The sequence below is a fragment of the Symphalangus syndactylus genome, chromosome 1 (assembly GCF_028878055.3).
Source record: "Symphalangus syndactylus isolate Jambi chromosome 1, NHGRI_mSymSyn1-v2.1_pri, whole genome shotgun sequence".
In the NCBI taxonomy this organism is placed as follows: Eukaryota; Metazoa; Chordata; class Mammalia; order Primates; family Hylobatidae; genus Symphalangus; species Symphalangus syndactylus.
The window spans coordinates 107,903,769-107,922,751 of NC_072423.2; the positions used below are offsets into that span (position 1 = coordinate 107,903,769).

Here is an 18,983-nt window from a genome sequence, read left to right on the forward strand (position 1 = left end):
CACTTTGGAAGGCCAGTGGGGGGAAGATCACTTGAGCTTAGGAGTTTGAGACCAGCCTAGGCAACATAGTGAGACCCCCATCTCTAAAAAAGTACGAAAATTAGCCAGGCATGGTGGCACGCACCTGTAGTCTCAGCTACTTGGGAGTCTGAGGTGGAGGGATCACTAGAGCCTGGGAGATCAAGGCTGCAGGGAGCCATGATTGTGCCACTGCACTCCAGCCTTGGTGACAGAGCAAGAGCCTATTTCACAAAAAAAGCAACAAAATAAAACAACAACAACAACAACAAAAAGCACCTCACTGTGCTGGTCAAGCAAAGCGCCATCCGGGCCACATTTGACACAGGGCCTACCAGTTTGTGTCCTCTGTCCCAGTCACCGTATACATTCCTCATACAATTTTTTTTCTTTTTCTTAGACAAGGTCTGGCTCTATTGCCCAGGCTGGAGTGCAGTGGCATCATCTCAGCTCACTGCAACCTCCACCTCCCAGGCTCAAGCCATCCTCCCACCTCAGCCTCCCAAGTAGCTGGGACTACAGGTGTGCACCACCACACCTGGCTAATTTTTGTATTCTTTGTAGAGATGGGGTTTCACCATGTTGCCCAGGCTGGTTTCAAACTCATGAGCTCAAGTGATCCACAGAGGGAGACAGGGCAAGACTCCGTCTCAAAAAAAAAAAAAAAAAAAAAAAAAGACACTCCAACTCAAAGAACTGCTCCCTGTTTTTTCATGTATTGCTGAGCGTCCTTGGTCGCTCATTTGGTGCCTGTGACCTCTTATTAGCAGATAAGAAGTTAAAGGTGCAAAATAAGAAAAATGCATGGCTCAATAACATAAAATTGGAACACTGTGCCCTTTAATATATTTTCTCCAAGAGAAGCGGTCTTTGGGGATGAATGGGGGCATAATCCTGGGCTTGTGGCACTCAAGGATAGAAAAAGGGGTCAAGAGGGCCAGTGCCTCTTCCGTGGTAAGCAACTGAGGAAAAGCAAGCTAAGTGCTTTAGGAAGACAGAGAAAGAAGGGGAGCAATCTTGGGAGGCCTCCTGGAGGAGATGGCTTTGAGGTCAGGACAATTATTTCTCATCATTCTGTTGTGCTTTACAGTTTGCAAAGAATGTTTATACACATTTTGTTCTTGGATCCTATGACCCAGCAAAGTAGGTGGTTTCCTCTCCATTTTACAAAGGTGAGGAAACTGAGCCCAGAGAGGTGAAGGGTCCCATAGAAGGTCTCATAGAGAAGCAGTGACTAACTCAACTTGACCCCAGCTGTCTGCCTCCACACCCATTGTTTTTTCCCTGACAACACAGCGCAGGTGAGAAGGACACCTGGTGGAGCAGGGTTTGCAGGAGCCAAGACATGGAGGGAAGCAGGGCAGGTGTTACAGAGAATGTGGAGTCATGGTCTGTGCTCCCGAGGCAGCAGGGCCAGCATAGTCAGCTGGACCTCAGTGAAGAATGGCATGGGGTGAGCAGTGACTCTATAGTGGGGATCACCTGATTGCTTGGGTAATTAGCCACAGGGAGTCATTAAGTGACTGGCCTCATTTGGACTGACTGAAGGAAGCTGGCTGGTCAGTGGCAATGGAGGGCCGCTGATCACTGACAGCAGGCCTGGCTGGCTTGTGGAATTTCATTCAGTTCTTCATGGGTTAAAACAGCATGATGCCCTGGCCAAGGGTTCTGCCAGTCCCAAGGGTCCAGGCCTGGCCCTCAGGTTCTCATCCAGTACAAGTCCCCAGGTTGATGCCCACCCACAGAAAGCAGGCCTGCTTCATGGGCAGGCAAGGCTTCAGGGCATAGGGGGTTCATACAGAATAGTTGAACACTGACCCCTTGGTCAATGATAACAGAGGGTTACAAACCCTACCCCATGAAGCCAGCAGGAAGTGGAGACTAAGTCGGGAATGGCCAGGATGCCTTCTGGGTGTGCCAGCCTCTGGTCTTGGATGCTGCCAAATGACCCACTAGCCGCCCTCTTGTCTTCCCACTGCCTCTTGGGGAAAGGGCTGACCTCGTGGTTACGGTGACAGGCATGTCTTTCTGCTCAAGGGAACTGATGTCTATTTGTGGGATTACAAGGGGGCAGAACCCAAATAAATGACAAACAAATGCAGGTATAAATTAGAAATATCACCACTGGGGAGACAGAGAACCTGTTCAGATGGGGTGGGCAGGGAAAGCCTCTCTGAGGAGACCATCTTGTTAAGCAGATACTGGAACAATAGGTGTCACCTATGTAAAGGTGGGTGCAGGAAGTGGGATGGGGAGTGTGCCAGTGGGAAGGACAGTGACATACCCAAGAAATGGAAAGGAGACAGGTGCAGCTAAAATACAGCAAGCAAGGCAGGTGAATAGGACAGCTGAATGGGACAGGTGAAGGTGGGCCAGGCCAGTCTTTTTTTTTTTTTTTTTTGAGACAGGGTTTCACTATTGTCACCCAGGCTGGTGTGCAACGGCACAATCTTGGCATACTGCAACCTCCACCCCCTGGCTTCAAGCAATTCTCCTGCCTCAGCCTCCCATGTAGCTGGGATTACAGGCGCGCACCACCATGCCCAGCTAATTTTTGTATTTTTAGTAGAGACGGGGTTTCGCCATGTTGGCCAGTCTGGTCTCGAACTCCTGATCTCGTGATCTGCCCACCTCAGCCTCCCAAAGTGTTGGGATTACAGGTGTCAACCACTGCACCAGGCCAGGCCCAGTCTTTTTTTTTTTTTTTTTTTTTTGAGATGGGGTCTCACCTTGTCGCCCAGCCTGGAGTGCAATGGCGCCATCTTGGCTCACTGCAACCTCTGCCTCCCAGGTTCAAGTGATTCTCCTGCCTCAGCCTCCCGAGTAGCTGGGATTACAGGCGTGTGCTACCACACCCGGCTAATTTTTTGTATCTTTAGTAGAGATGGGGTTTTGCCATGTTAGCCAAGCTGGTCTCGAACTCCTGACCTCATGATCCGCCCACCTTGGGCTCCCAAACTTCTGGGCTTACAGGCGTGAGCCACTGCACCTGGCCCTGGTGCCTTATAGGCCAAAGTGAGACTTTTGGACTTCTGCAAAGTGCAATAGGGAACCTTGAAAGGCTTTTTAGCTGGGGTGAGTCATGACTAGAAGTCAGTTTTCCATAAGTTACCCCTCGTTCCATGCTCCTCTGGGGCTGCATCTTCTGTCAACAATCCCCAACTTGAATTTCCCAGTAGAGTGGTTGAGAAGCTGGCATGCCTGGTTCGTGGCTAAGCTTTGCTTCTCTTTAAGGATGACCTGGAAGCTCTCAGTTTGCTCTTTGTCCATAGGGGATGTTACGGCCTGTCCTGAAGGATGTTGCAAGAGTTAAAGGAGATTCTGTCCAACTTCACATGTGCATACTCACACCCACATCTACACAGTGTCCGATACAAGTCAGATGTGCAGACGGTTTTAAACTGTTCCTTGAGTTCTCTGTACTTCTTCCTTAGGGGTCATGAAGGTGAGCACTGGAGAAAGGCAAGAGAGTTTTACAATATTTGAATAAATTGAAAGGTAGGACTGGATGTGGTGGCCAGCACTTTGGAAGGCCAAGGCGGGTGGATCACTTGAGCCCAAGAGTTCAAGACCAGCCTGGGCAACATGGCAATATCCTGTCTCTACAAAAGATACAAAAATTAGCCAGGCATGGTAGTGCACACCTGTAGTCCCAGCTACTCAGGGGGCTGAGGTGGGAGGATTGCTTGAGCCTGGGAGGTAGAGGCTGCGGTGAGCCATGATAGCACCATTGCACTGCAGCCTGAGTGACAGAGTGAGACCCTCTCTCAAAAAAAATTTAAAAAAGGCTGGGTGCGGTGGCTCACACCTGTAATCCCAGCACTTTGTGAGGCTGAGGCAGGTGGATCATGAGGTCAGGAGTTTGAGACCAGACTGACCAACATGGTGAAACCCCGTCTCTACTAAAAATACAAAAATTAGCCAGGTGTGGTAGCATGCGCCTGTAATCCCAGCTACTGAGGAGGCTGAGGCTGGAGAATCGCTTGCACCCAGGAGGCAGAGGTTGCAGTGAGCCAAGATTGCACCACTGCACTCCAGCCTAGATGACAGAGTGATACTCTGTCTCAACAAAATCATTAACAATAGCTAACATTTACAAAACATTTACTATGTCCTAGGCGTTGAGCTTGTGAGGCAGCTGTTAATCTTTTTTTTTTTTTTTTTTTTTTGAGATGGAGTCTTGCTCTGTCACCCAGGCTGGAGTGCAGTGGCACGATCTTGGCTCACTGGAAGTTCTGTCTCCCCGGTTCATGCCATTCTCCTGCCTCAGCCTCCCAAGTAGCTGGGACTACAGGTGCTTGCCACTATGCCTGGCTAATTTTTTTGTATTTTTAGTAGAGACAGTTTCACTGTGTTAGCCAGGATGGTCTCAATCTCCTGACCTTGTGATCCGCCCACCTCAGCTTCCCAAAGTGTTGGGATTACAGGCGTGAGCCACTGCGCCAGGCCAGAGGCAGCTGTTACTCTTATCCTAATTTTACAGACCAAGACCCGAAGGCCCAGAGGGGATAGATAAGTTGCCAAGGTCACAGGGCTGGTTGTTGAACCTGGATGGTCCGTCCTCAAAGCCAGTCCTCTGAACCCTTATATGATTATCCTAGGATGTGTAGAGACACATAAACCAGTGTGGATATCAACTGATATTCTGAATAAAGAAGACCTCATAAGGGCATGAGAGGGAATCAAACCTTTTCATATGTTAGAACCTATTCCAAAGAACCAATATTTAGATTCACACAGTATTTGCTCAAACTTAGGTCTACGGAAGGAAATGGAGAATTCAGAAATACATTAATCAAAATCAAAAGTCTAGCGTAAAAGTAGATTTTACCAAAGGAAATTTTTTTTTTTTTTTTTTTTTTTTTTTTGAGACGGAGTCTCGCTTTGTCACCCAGGCTGGAGTGCAGTGGTGCGATCTCAGCTCACTGCAAGCTCCGCCTCCCAGGTTCACGCCATTCTCCTGCCTCAGCCTCCTGAGTAGCTGGGATTACAGGCGCCCGCCACCACGACTGGCTAATTTTTTTGTATTTTTAGTAGAGACGGGGTTTCACTGTGTTAGCCAGGATGGTCTCGATCTCCTGACCTCGTGATCTACCCATCTTGGCCTCCCAAAGTGCTGGGATTACAGGCGTGAGCCATGGCGCCCGACCTTTTTTTTTGTTTTGTTTTTGTTTTTGAGATGCAGTCTTGCTCTGTCACCCAGGTTGGAGTGCACTGGCACAATCACGGCTCACTGCAGCCTAAAACTCCTGGCCTAAAGTGATCCTCCGGCCTCAACCTCCCAAAATGCTAGGACTACAGGTGTAAGTCACCATGTCTGGTCAAATTATTTAATAAATGGTAACTGCAGAACTAATAACAACCGATGACAGTGGTAGTGAGTTATGTCCATACTTTACTCCAAATAAATAAGCCAAAATAAAATCGGGATAGTCATCAGAGAACGAAATATGAAATGAAATTTTACAAAACTAGCAGAAAAAAGTATCAGATGGGCAGCAGAAAGCTCACTTTGTCAGCAGTGAAGCAATTTAAAAAACCATTAGAATGACACATTGAACATTAGAATAAAACAAGAAAGAACAACAGGCTAGAAAATATTTGCATCAATGACGACAAAGGAGTAGTATCTATAATATAAAAAAATGCTTGTTCAAAGTTAGAAGAGGTTCAAGTCCCCAGAAGACGGATATGAATAGTTTATTCACAGAAGAGGGAATGCATATAGTAAATGCATGGAATAACATTCATTTTTGAATGTTGTGTCACCTAAGAAATGCTAAGTAACCTTGAACTAGCAATAGACTATTAAAGTAGGGGCGAAATGGCACTCAATATTTATAAGTGTGTTAAACTCGTTATACTTGTTCCTTGGAGGCGGTAGAACAATTGGGGCAGCTCTTGGGAAAAATATGACGCTGTAAGCCAAGACCACTTGGCCATTCACAGCCTTCTACCTGGGAGCCTTCCCACTCCTAGGTATTTGTCCCAAGTGCAGAATTCAAGGATACGTTAGCAAACAACCATAAATAACCAAAAACATTAGGGGGCTGAGTGACTAGTTAAGGATACCTGCACACCTTAAAAATCAATCATGTGAACAAAATAAAAATGGTAGTGAAAGTAGTAACAAAAAAAAGTGTGGTTGCAACTATATACAGTATATATATGTTTCATGTCGTGAAAAGTTGCATTTCATTGTAACAATATGGATTATTGTATTCTTTTTAGATTTTCCTTTCTCTCTCTCGTTGTCATATTGTTTTTTCAGTGGTGCTAAAAAAAAAATCTGGATTCAAATCCAGCCAGCAGCGTGACTTTGAGCAAGTTTGTGAAGAGGGATATTTCTCAGAGCGGTTGAGGGAGGTGGCTTGAGCTCGCACCTGGCACACGGTGGGAACCCCAGACTTTCTTCTTGCGGTGAGGGCGCCTTTGGGCCCTGTCCGAGAACTCCTTTCAGGGCCCGGGAGTCTGATCGGGAGCTCCCGTGTCTCGGTGGCGCGGGAACTCCCTTCTGGAGGGAACTTTCCGGAGCAGGTGGGCGGGTGTATGTCCAACGCGCACCTGCGCTCAGGAGGAGGGGGCGAGCTCGGGCAACGTAACCGCCCACGGTCACCTCGGGCTGCGGGGCCGACTTGAAGCCGCCTTCGAGGTTCTGATCCTTCCCGGGGCTCTGGGCTCGTTCGTCCCAATTCGCAGCTGTCCTGTGCCCCCTCGCTGCAGGAAGACTCAAGATTTACAGGGCGCCTCCTGCGGAAGCCTAGAGACATCGGGGGCGCCGAAGGGCCCGTGCCGGACTTCGCAGACAGGGGGCACTTGGGTGCCCTTTCAGGTCTCAGAGGGCGCGCCCGCTCCCCGACGAGGGGCAGGCAAACGGGCGCAGTCCCCGCGGCGGCGGCACGCGCGCATCTGGGATCCGGCCGCTTCTCCGCTCATGCCATCTTGTCCGAGCCAGTCACGTGCGGGCGACAGCGGCGCGCTTCGCCGGGCCGGTACTCCAGGTCCGACCCGCGAACCCCTCTGGGATCCCCGCTGCTCTGTCCACAACCTGAGGTGAGGCGCAGGCTGGGTCGGGGCCGGGCCAGGGCGGGCACTGGGCTCCCGGGGACCCGTCTCCTCTTCCGGCCCATTCCGCTCGGGGCCACAGCGCCGTCGGGGGCCCGAGGCGCCGCCGCGTGTCCTGCGCCACGGCCTTGGGGCCGTCCGCGCCGAGTTGCTGGCTGGGGGCGTGGGTGGCCCGCGGCGCCGGACCCCCGGCACACCAGCCCGCGGAGTCCTTGCCTCCCGCGCGGCCCCAGCCGGGAGGGATGGCGCTGGGGCGGGAGCGGGGCAGCGGGGCCCGGGAGCTCCACGGGCGCGGCGCGAGGGGCGCAGGCTGCCGGGAGGACCGCGGAGCTGGGGGTGGGGGGGCGCGGGCGCATGCGCCCTGCGTCCGTGCCATATTGGAATGAGTCGGAGCGCGGAGCGCCGCCGCCGCCTCCGCCGGAGCGCGGGTGGAGGGGGGCGGGGAGAGCTGCCGGCCGCCCCGCTCCGCCGAACCCAGCAGGAAGGAGGGCGCGAGCGGGCGAGCGCGGGCAGCGCGGGAGGAAAAAGCGCCCGCGCAAGGGAGCGAAAAGAAGGAAAGAAAGAAAGAAAACGAGCGCGAGAGGGGGAAAAGCGAGCGATCGAGCGAGCGCGCGCGCGAAAACTCCCGGCAGGTAAAAAAGCGGGGCCGCCGGCTGGGCCTTCCCGCGCGGCGGCCTGGAGGGGCGGCGGCGGCGCCGGGGCGGGGGACCGTACGACGTCCTCTTCGAAGCGGCCGCGCAACTTTGCCAACGGGAAACCGCCGGGCGCCGGCGGGCGCGCGGGCTGAGGCGCCAACGGGCGGCGGCGGCGGCACGTTGGGGGCGGGGGCGGGGCGGGGGGGAGCGCGGCGCCCGCGCGCGGCCCCGCGGTCCCGCGCGCCGGCCGGCCGACTGCAGGGGCGCGCCTGGGCGCCTCGCCGCGGCGGAGAGCTGCGGTGGCCGTCAGCCCCTGGCAGGCAGCGCTGCGCGCGTCAGCCCGCGGGAGGCGTGAAAGGAAAGTGGCCGGGCGGCGGCAGTGGCGGGCGCCCAAGTTCCCCGGCGCGCCGGGCCCGCCGCGCGCCCCTCCCCGCGCGCGCTCCGCGCTCCGCCCGCCGAGCCCCCGCGGACCCGCCCCCCGGGCTCGCTCCGGGCGGGGCGCGAACCCGCAGCTGGGGCCGGGCGCGCGGCTGGTCGGAACTTCGGAGGGCCCGGGCGGTCGCTGCGCGGTGGCGGAGCGTCTAGTGGCCGCCGCAACCGGTGGCTCCGGGCCGCCGTTGTGAAGTGAGCGGGCCTCTCCCGCGCCGCGGCCCGCCGGGCACCGCCGCTGGACCCCGCGCCGACCCGGCAGCGCCCCGACCTGCCGCTCGGGAGGTCCGCGACCGTTTCGATTTCTGTTCCTAAAGTCCGATTTTGGACGCTGAAAAGGAGGCTGTGGAGGGGCGAGCGGCGTCCTGGGAAGCAAGGCCTGCTCTGTGCGGAGCAGAAACGCCTTGTGCGAACAGAAATAAATTCCCGCGGAAAGGATGTACGTTATGCTAAGTTTTTCACAAGATGTCAGCTGTTCCCGTAGGGTCTAAAACTAAGCCGGCAGGCACAGGTCACCCCCAGAGCTTATGCTCAAGGAGTGGTGGACGCTAGGGTCAGGTGGGGGTGTTCCCAGCGGGTCGCCCGAAGCAGCACCGGTTGATGGTCCCAAGTGGTGTTTTTGAGTCCTGTTAGCAGTGATCTGTGTTTGAAAACCAAGTAACCATCAAAGAGATTCGAAAGGAAGTAAGATGGATTTTGTCAATCCTCGCGTATGTCTTCTCGTGAACCACATTTTCTAAGATGTCATACTTAATTTTATTGCATCTGGGTAAAGTGCCTGAACATGTAATTGTTAATTTGTCAACTGGCTTGAGAAGATGAAGGAAGATGTGTACACTTTGAGGCCTGTTGACTAGCGTTTTGAGGCATTTGTTGAACTAGGCCACAGGTAGATTCGGAGTTAAGATTTGTTTGCGATGTCAGAAAAGTAACGGCCTGGTAGAAACGGCCAGAGATCAGGAAACAGTTCTGCTATTACCGTTGTCATTGACTAACTGCCTTATCTTGGGCACTTTTCTTACCCATTGTAGCTTTGATTTTCCTTATTTGCAACATTAAGATAAACAGATCATTTTTGGGGGTGCTTTCAGTTCGAAAATTCGGTGGCTTTCTTAACTGAAAGATTCTTAGAAATCACAGTTTATTTTGAGAGGTTCTACATAAAAGTGCTCGCAATGTGTGTCTTTATTAAAATTCATTTGGAAAAAACATCTTGGTAGCTAGATCCAGAATGGTTTTCTATGATTATTTGAATAGATTTTTAACAATGTATTTCAATGTGCTTAAAAATTATATGTATTTTTATTGAGGTGTATATAACCTACCGAAAGATCTTAAGGGTACAATTCAATGACTTTTTATATATGTATATGCCCTGATAACCACACTCAGATCAAGATATGGAACATTTTCAGGCCTCGTATCCTTTCCATTCAGTAAACACATTCCCCCTCCCCAAGGCAACCACAATTCTGACTTCTGTCACCACAGATGAGTTTTGCCTCAAAACAGGACCCTTTTGAGGGTTAAAGGGGCAATGCTAACAAATTGAGGATAGCTTGTATGTAAACTTGGAGTTATGGCCGTGTTAGCCATGACCCTTTGCTTTTATAATGATTCTTAGGGTTTTTATAATCCAGAATAACTTAAAATTCTGTCCTGAGAGACTTCTTGGAAGGTCACTTTTCTGTGGGGGCAATACTTTGCAGGTTACGATTGGTAGTTCTTGGGAGTCTTTATGTTCACAGACAATGGTATTAATCTGTTACTTCCCATTTTTAGAATATAGGTACTATATATTTGTAGACAACAGATTTGAAGAATGAATCATGAATTTTTCCAACAAGTTAGAGTTTAAGGTGTCAGTAGATGAATCAGTTTCTTAATGCCTAGAATTTGCTGAGAAAATTGAATGAAAATTGGTTTTTTAAAGTTAAGTGAATTAAGAATGTGTGTATAAAGCTTTAACAACCTTTTCAATGACAGCAGTTAACATATGTACAGGGTAGTCAGCTGGTTTATCAAATCATTTAAAGTCCAACAATGAAAGCAAAAACAAAAGGTTAACTAAAATTATGTCAGATGTGATTAAAAAAATCAGCATGACTAAGATACCTTTTTTTTTTATTAACCCTCTCTCTAGGAAGGTGGACTTTTAAATATTCTCCACTGAAGCAAATGCCGCAACAATTTGCATTTCCTTCACCAATGTCTTCTTGTGCCTTTTCTTGTTTCTACTGTAAAGGAGATGGGTTAGATGTTGTAAGTGAATTCTTATTTTGTTAGTTCATAACAAAGTCTTGTGTCTTTTACTGTAAAGATATCTGTGTGATAAAAGTTGGGAATGTTCTAAGGCCTGTGGTGTAGGGATCCATGGGGAATAGTCCACAAAGTTAAAAGGCTTTCTTTTGTGAAATGATTTCGCTGAATAATTCTGTCTTTCTGTGTTAAGTTAGCCAGCCAACTGACTGACCAGCCAACTAAGCTGGATTTGGTCACTCCACCCAAGATTCACAGCCTCATTAGCCAAGAGAGTAATTGATGACTTTGCTATTACTGATCCATTGTTTCTTTTTGTGGCTCTTTTTAAATTTCTTAGCTTTTATGTGATCAGATTGTTTAATTTAAAATCTATTACATTTTTAAGAGAAGCAACTAAAGAGATACACAATGAGAAACAAAATACACAATGAAAGGGAATTTCCTTTTTTTGCTGTTTTGTTGTAAACTGAGATTTTTCCTTTTAAAAATGATTGCTGGCTAGGCACAGTGGCTCACGCCTATAATCCCAGCACTTTGGGAGGCTAGGCAAGAGGATCCCTTGAGACCAGGAGTTCGAGGCCAGCCTGGATGAAAGTAAAGGGAGACCCTCTGTCTACAAAAAATAAAAAAATTAGCCAGGCGCAGTGGCGGGCACCTATAGTCCCAGCTCTTCAGGAGGCTGAGGTAGGAGGGTCCCTTGAGCCCAGGAGTTTGAGGTTGCAGTGAGCTATGATTGCACTGCTGCACTCCAGCCTGGGTAACAGAGTGAGACTGTCTCAAAAAACAAACCAACCAACCCAATATGATTTGCCTATCCATAATCCTACTGCTTCTGTAGTATACTTTTGCTTTCACAGTGATACCTAGACTGGGTTTAGCTGTGGAATGGTGGTGTAGCAGCAGGTATCATTTAACTCTAAAGTGTGTAGAAAAGATGAACTATACAAACTTCATTGGCTTTTTATTTTGACTTCATGTTATGTTCACATTAAGTAAATAGATACAGTCCAAAAACCAGAAGGCCATTATTTAGACAGACATTTTACATCTTTAATATTTTTAATGTTACATTTTTTCTCATAATTTTCCAAAATTTTGCTTTCTGGGATTATTTGATAACCAGTATTTTGGAATAATTACATAAAATAAAAGAACTTGTAATGAATAAATGATACAACTTCCTTACGGCAGAGTATTTTTCTTTTAGTATATAGCATTTGTTACCTAACTGGGGTATTTTGTATTTGAAAATAATGTTTCCGTATATACATAGTTATTAAATGGGATAAAAGTGTGTGGGGATTTTGGTTACCTGGGAGATTTTGAACTATTAGAGTTTGGGGAGTGGGATTTTGATAGGAGTCTCCCATTCTTCAGGGGATACTAACCTCATTGGAAAATAATTTTTTTTTTTTTTTTTTTGAGACAGACTTTTACTCTTGTTGCCCAGGCTGGAGTGCAATGGCACGATCTCGGCTCAGTGCAACCTCTGCCTCCCGGGTTCAAGCAATTCTCCTGCCTCAGCCTCCAAAGTAGCTGGGATTATGGGCATGCGCCACCATGCCTGGCTAATTTTGGTATTTTTAGTAAAGATGGGGTTTCACCATGTTGGTCAGGCTAGCCTTGAACTCCTGATCTCAGGTGATCCACCCTCCTTGGCCTCCCAAAGTGCTGAGATTACAGGTGTGAGCCACCGCGCCTGGCGGAAAGTGATTTAAAATAGAAAGAATGTGGTCAGGTTGTTGCAGATTCATGTTTAAACTTTTCAAAAGGGGGAGGAAGGATAAGAACAACGACACATTATTAATAGAAAAATAATATGACTTCACTGCATAAGTTTTAATGATTTGATTGTAAACCTTTTTCTCTAACTCAGAGACACCTGAAAACGTGTGTGTAATTATTCTTTCTTTTTTTCAAGAGGATGTTTATAACCTTATTTAGCTCTCTTTTGTCTTTAGGCAATAACTCAAGGAATTTATTTAAAAACAAAAAATAGGCTGGGCGCAGTGACTTACACCTGTAATCCCAGCATTTTGGGAGACCAAGGCAGGCAGATCTCTGGAGTCCAGGAGTTTGATACCAGCCTGGACAACATAGGGAAGCCCTGTCTCTACAAAAACAACAACAACAACAACAACAAAATTCAGGTGTCTTGGTACATGCCTGTAGTCTCAGCTGCTCGGGAGGCTGAGGCAGGTAGATCTCTTGAGCCAGGGAGACAGACGTTGCAGTGGGTTGTGATCACACCCCTTCAGCCTGGTGACATAGCGAGACCCTGTCTCAAAAAAATAAATAAAAACAAAAACAAAGTAGTCTGTATATTGTGTATTAAATGATGAGTTAAGTCCCTGTTGAACTCTGTGGTTTGAACAGTTGAGTAACTTCAGTGAGCCAAGCATGTCACTATGCAGAGAGAGGCTATAAGGTGATATTTTGAACATGATGCACAGTGCTGTGTGCATTGGGTCTTTTGTTGTTTTTTTTTTTTTTTAACTGGCATACTGGTCTGGTGCATTGGTTCTTTTTTGATGTTTTTGCTTAGTCTAGAGAAAGGTTAATTATTAAACTGATGTGGGGCAGATAGGGTTGTTAAGTGTCAGTATCTGTTTATCTGGGAAAGTTGGGTTCTTCTGTCTGAGATGGTATTTGGAGAGGATCTTGGATGAGAGATGGAAGGTGGTTTGTTGGCATTTGAAAGTGTGGGACAGTCACACATTTGGAATGACAACATGAGCTGGGATGAGAAATTTAGCAATTACTAAAATGCCTCAGGAGTTTTTCTTGCTGATACTCAATTTAAAGTGTTAACCAACAAGTACTCAGATTTGAATTCCAAATTATTATTTTTTATACCCTGTAGAGTTTTTACAAAAGCATTTGAGGTGGCTACTGTGGAATATTTGCTCAGTAGTAAGGCTGCCCATGGGTTGTCACTGGTTCTTCATTTCTGTTCACATTAATTTGCTCCCCAGACTAGAGTGCTTTCCTGTCTCTCAGTTTTTTCTAGTGTTCTTTCTTAAGGATCAGTTCCTCTAAAATATGCTCTTTCTGTGTTAAAAATAGTATATGGTAATTTTGAATTGTAACTTTAAGATACCTTTTGGGCTCATTTTGACTTGCGTCATAAAATAACCCTCTTGGAGTGGTTAGATGGTGATCACACCGATGCACTTAGCATATTGTCTGTCTAGAACATAGTGATATATAATGAGGATGTAAATTTTTATTATTAAAAATGTTTATATGTAACAAACTTGCACATCCTGCACATGTATCCTGGAACTTAAAATGAAATCAAATTAAAAAAAAATGTATACCAAAAGTAGCCAGGCGTGGTGGTGGGTGCCTGTAGTCCCAGCTGCTTGGGAAGCTGAGGCAGGAGAATTGCTTGAACCCAGGAGGTGGGGGTTGCAGTGAGCTGAGATGACACCACTGCTGCACTCCAGCTTGGGCAACAGAGAGACTCTGTCTCCAAAAAAAAAGCCGGGCGCGGTGGCTCACGCTTGTAATCCCAGCACTTTGGGAGGCCGAGGCGGGCGGATCACGAGGTCAGGAGATCGAGACCACGGTGAAACCCCGTCTCTACTAAAAAATACAAAAAAAAAAAATTAGCCGGGCGCGGTGGCGGGCGCCTGTAGTCCCAGCTACTCGGAGAGGCTGAGGCAGGAGAATGGCGTGAACCCGGGAGGCGGAGCTTGCAGTGAGCCGAGATTGCGCCACTGCACTCCAGCCCGGGCGACAGAGCGAGACTCTGTCTCAAAAAAAAAAAAAAAAACAAAACAAACAAACAAAAAAGAAACAACAAACTTATGGTTGTGGTAAGTTATATACATATGGCATGAACTTTACCATTTTAACCACTTTTACATGTACAGTGGCATTAAGTACATTCACATTGTTGTGTAACCATTACCACCGTCCATCTCTAGAACTTTTTTAATCTTCCCAGACTGGAACTCTGTACCCATGAAACAGTGATTCCCCAACTCCCCTCCTCCCACCCTAGACAGCCACTGTCCTACTTTCTGTCTTTATGATTTTGACTATTCTAGGTACTTCATCTAAGTGGAATCATACAGTATTTATCCTTTTGTGATTGCCTTAGTTCACTTAACATAATGTCTTTAAGGATCATCCATATTGTTGCATGTGTCAGAATTTTTTTTGAGGAAGTAAATTATTTGAAAGACCTCCACAGCAGGTAAAGTGGAGGTCAGGTCACAGAATACTGTTTGCTAGGATTTGTTTACCTCCCTTGGAAGAACTCCGTATGTGCCCAGCAGAGCCGAGAGAACCAGGTACCTTGTCCTTAGATACAGTTTGGGCACACTTGCTTATTCGAACAAAAGAAACAGAGCAGATTGTGACAGCAGGGTGGAAGACAAGGAAAATATAAAAGCAAAGGTTGCTGGAGTCTGGGGTCACATTGATAAGGAGTAAGGCCTTGTGAGTCTCAGGATGCCATCTTACTGTGTGATCACTGACATTCGTGATGTTGGCCTATGTCAAAGCATGTCGTCCAGAACAGTTAACCAAAAAGTGTGTTCAGAATTGTAAATAAGCCTTCACTTATCTGAAAGGCATATTCAGTGACTCAGTCCCCAGCTGTTCTGGTTAGTTGAGGTTTTGCCATATTTCACTCTTGTTTCTGTATTGATAGAAAACTAGTAGGTGTTTAAAGAGGCTTAATGACTTACCTAATAATGATACCACCTAATTAATGCTTTGTGTTTTAGATTTACTATATCACTTTAATTCTGTATTTGTGAAATATAGATGTCCAATCCTGGTTGGAGAGAAAGCAGGTTTGACAGTTAAGGGTAGTAGAGAGTTGAGCAGGTATGTACTTTCAGAATGGTTAAAGAGTTATATTTTCCTTTTATTATTTTCCTCCATTATTATTTTAATGGCTGTATTAATGTAGTAAATGTGGGATGAGTTTCCTAATACTGTTTGTTACCGGCGGGGAGGCCTTCTCTTAATTACTCTCCTCTCTTCATGGCAAAAACATGACTTTCTGGAAACCATTGAAGAATTGACAGTGAATGTCATGAAGCCTGATTTTTATTGTGCCTTATGTAACTATTCAATTCTTAAGAATGGTTAGTTGTTTCCTAGAGTTAGTAAGGCTTTTCTGAAAGTATCAGTTTCTTTGGCATGATGTTGTCTAATAGGGCATAGAGCCACGGTAGTAAAAGTCAATGGTTAGGGGAGGAGATACACGGTAGGAGACAGTTGTCTAAGCTGGCGTGCCTGGGCTCAAGCAATTCTCCTGCCTCAGCCTCCTGTGTAACTAGGACTACAGGTGCATGCCACAGCACCTGGCTGATTTTTTAAAACTTTTTTTTTTTTATACAAAGTTTTGCTCTTGTTGCCCAGGCTGGAGTGCAGCGGTGCGATCTTGGCCACCTCCACCTCCCGGGTTCAAGTGATTCTCCTGCCTCAGCCTCCCGAGTAGCTGGGATTACAGTTGCCTGCCACCATGCCTGGCTAATTTTTTGCATTTTTAGTAGAGACAGGGTTTCTTCATGTTGGCCAGGCTGGTCTTGAACCCCTGACCTCAGGCGATCCATCTGCCTTGGCCTCCTAAAGTGCCGAGATTACAGGCATCAGCCACTGCGCCGGGCCTTTAAAACATTTTCTGTAGAGATGGGGTCTCTCAGTGTTGTCCAAGCTGGTCTCAAAACTCCTGGCCTCAAGCGATTCTTCAGCTTCCCAAAGTGCTGGGATTACAGGCATGAGCCACTATGCCCAGCCTGGTTTTCATTTTTATCATTGAGCAAAATGAACAGGGTTGGGTGGTCTAGCTAAAGATAGAAATTTGAGAAACTTCGGGTGTATTATTGTTGTTATAGGTGTTTATGATGGTATTAAAACATCTGAATCCTTTGATCTCTTAATGTAATTAATATTAGTTTAATTTTATTTCTCTTTTAATGTTGTCCAGTCCTCAATCAAGTTATAGTTGCACTTAAAAATACATAGTTTTCTTTATCGTTAATATGAATAAGACCGTATGCAAATTGGGAAACAGGCTTAGATCTTCTCCTAGGCATTATCTGTATCCAGTTTTCCTGTAAGTATTCAGTTGGGCTCCTCAATCAACAGAGAAGAGCTTCAAATGACTTTCTTTGTTGTCAGGCTCCATTCTCAGGAATGGCTATGACAAGGGAAGCAGAGGGCTGGGTGGTCTCTTCTGGCCTCCCCTTCTAGGGAGAGTCTTCCTTTTCTGCAGCAAGTGCTTGAGGTGGGCTGCATGATCCCGCAGCCAGTCAGGGCGGTAAGACACAACTGCCCTCACCCTAGCTCCTCTCCTAGCCATTGACTTTTACTCCTGTTTTTGGCTTTCCACTGACTTTGTGTGACAGGAGTGCTTTCCGGAATAGTGTGCTGGTGAAATGTTGCATTCTCTACAGCCTCCTTCAGAGGCTTCCCTGTCCTCCCTGCGCCTTGTCTTTTATCTCATTGTGACCTTCATTTTCTCCCAGAGTCCCAGCCCCATCAGGCCTGGACCCGTTGTCTAATCTTTGAGCTGCTCCCTAGCCAAACTACTTTGTTCTTTCCCTCTTTCCCTTCTGTGGCCCCATAAGCCACCTGCAGCCTTCCAGCCAGTGCCTCTCTCTGCTCCTGGATATAGACTACCTTGGAGGAGAATTCAGGTTCTCCAGAAAGCCCTGTCTTGAGGCAGACCTTTCTGTCTTTGCCTTCTGTAACCTTTTAAGACCTTGCCTTTTTTCTATTTACATTTCTCTCAATGAAGTTGTCCACATTTAGAGTTTGTCTAGCTCCTGTGTTCCTCTAAGACCCCTACATCCCTGCCCGTTGGGCTTCCAAGTTGGATGCCACACTGGCACCTCAGAATCCACAGGTCCAAAATATAATTTCTCCTTCTACCCCAAAGATGCCAGTCCTCTAGTAGGCCTGTTTGCCCAGGTCTCTTTCTTTACGTTGCTCCTCAGCGATGGTGTTTGTTTTGTCCACTGGCAGCTTTCCTGTGGAACTTGAGGTCTTATTCTTCAATTGCCAACCTTGGAGTTAGAACGTACAGTTCTGACTCCTTGGTTTTCAAGTGTTTTTAAAGTTGTGGAACCCTTTGTTCAAATGAAATCTTTCTAGGAAGCTCAATAAGTAAAATAAAATGAGAGTCCTCTTAGTGGAGTAGGGGTAAAGGGCCAGCATCCTGTCCCACGGCAGGATAGCTGGACATTCTCTGCTTCCCTCTCCTCCCAGGCAGGACTGGCGGCTGGCTCTTGGGGCAGCCTTCCCCGTGGATTGTGCATATATGGAGCTCCTCGGAGTTGCTGTCAGCACTGCTTTGAGGGCATGTTCTATGTTTTAAACCATTTTACCTATTCTGTACCCCACTTCTTTCCTTTGGAAATTTAAATTTTGATTGTGACTGATAAATGTAAAACTAGTGCCAGTGATGAACCTTGCCAAGGAAAAGCAAAGACACCTTGGAAAGTGAAACTAGATATTAAAAAGAGCTTCATCAAATGCTGAGACTGTCAAAAGTTCTGAAGGGCTCCTTTCAAAATTTACTTAACGTTTCTGGCCGGGCGCGGTTGCTCACGCCTGTAATCCCAGTATTTTGGGAGGCTGAGGTGGACGGATCACTTGAGGCCAGGAGTTTGAGACCAGCCTGGCCAACATAGTGAAACCCCATCAGTTTTAATAAAAAATTAGCTGGGCGTGGTGGCATGTGCCTGTAATACCAGCTACTGGGGAGGCTGAGGCAGGAGAATCACTTGAACCTGGGAGGCGGGGGTTTCAGTGAGGTGAGATGGCACTGCTGCACTCCAGCCTGGGCAACAGAGTGAGACTCCATTTAAAAAAGATTTACTTAAGTCTCTGCTGACTCTTTTGAAAGTTGGTGTTCTACCAACATGAACATTTTCAAGATGAACTTTGTTTAGTTTTACTGTTTTTGTTTTGTTCATTTATCAATGTAGTAGGCTTATTCAACCCATAAAACTAAAATGTTACATATTTCCAGTGAAAAATACAAACCTTGTTCTGTTGCTTCCAAATAGTCCCCCTACTTTCCCCACCTCTCCCATCCGTCCAGCTACACTGAAGCCAAGTAGAGCTCTCTAAACAAACTTGATTTTAGTCACATAAAATCCCACAATTGGCCGGGTAAAGTCCAGACTCCTCAGGAAGGCATGTGGAATCCTTGAAGCACTAGGGCCCAGTCCATTTGTCCAGCTTATTCCCTTCTCTCATGGCCTCTGCAGCCTCACCAACCCACTCTCCTGTAAATCCTTTCTTGCCATGTTCCATCTGCTTAGGTTGTTCTTCTGCTAAGGCAGTGCTCCCAAAATGTCAGTCTCGCATGGACTGCTGTCACACTTTTTGGTATATTTGATTACCAAAATTATTATTATTATTATTATTATTTTGAGACGGAGTCTTGCTCTGTCACCCAGACTGGAGTGCAGTGGCTCGATCTTGGTTCATTGCAGCCTCTGCCCCCTGGGTTCAAGCGATTTTCCTGCCTCAGCCTCCCAAGTAGCTGGGATTACAGGCACGCGCCACCACGCCTGGCTAATTTTTTATATTTTTAGTAGC

The 18,983-nt window shown here is 47.1% G+C and overlaps 1 protein-coding gene across 9 annotated transcripts in view; it reads left to right on the top strand.

Moving 5' to 3' along the window:
- The first annotated feature begins 6,427 nt into the window (after nt 1–6,427).
- The window catches only part of SFMBT1 (Scm like with four mbt domains 1), a 151,262-nt gene continuing 138,706 nt past the window's right edge, over nt 6,428–18,983 (top strand). For 2 of the 9 annotated variants that reach the window (XM_063645958.1, XM_055274241.2), the window contains exon 1: nt 8,205–8,586. The gene's annotated coding sequence lies outside the window, so the exon portion shown is untranslated. Of the gene's footprint in view, nt 7,072–7,457; nt 7,716–8,204; nt 8,587–10,290; nt 10,410–18,983 lie in introns of those variants that run through there. The other 7 variants (XM_063645959.1, XM_063645956.1, XM_055274226.2 and 4 more) reach the window with 7 other exon arrangements.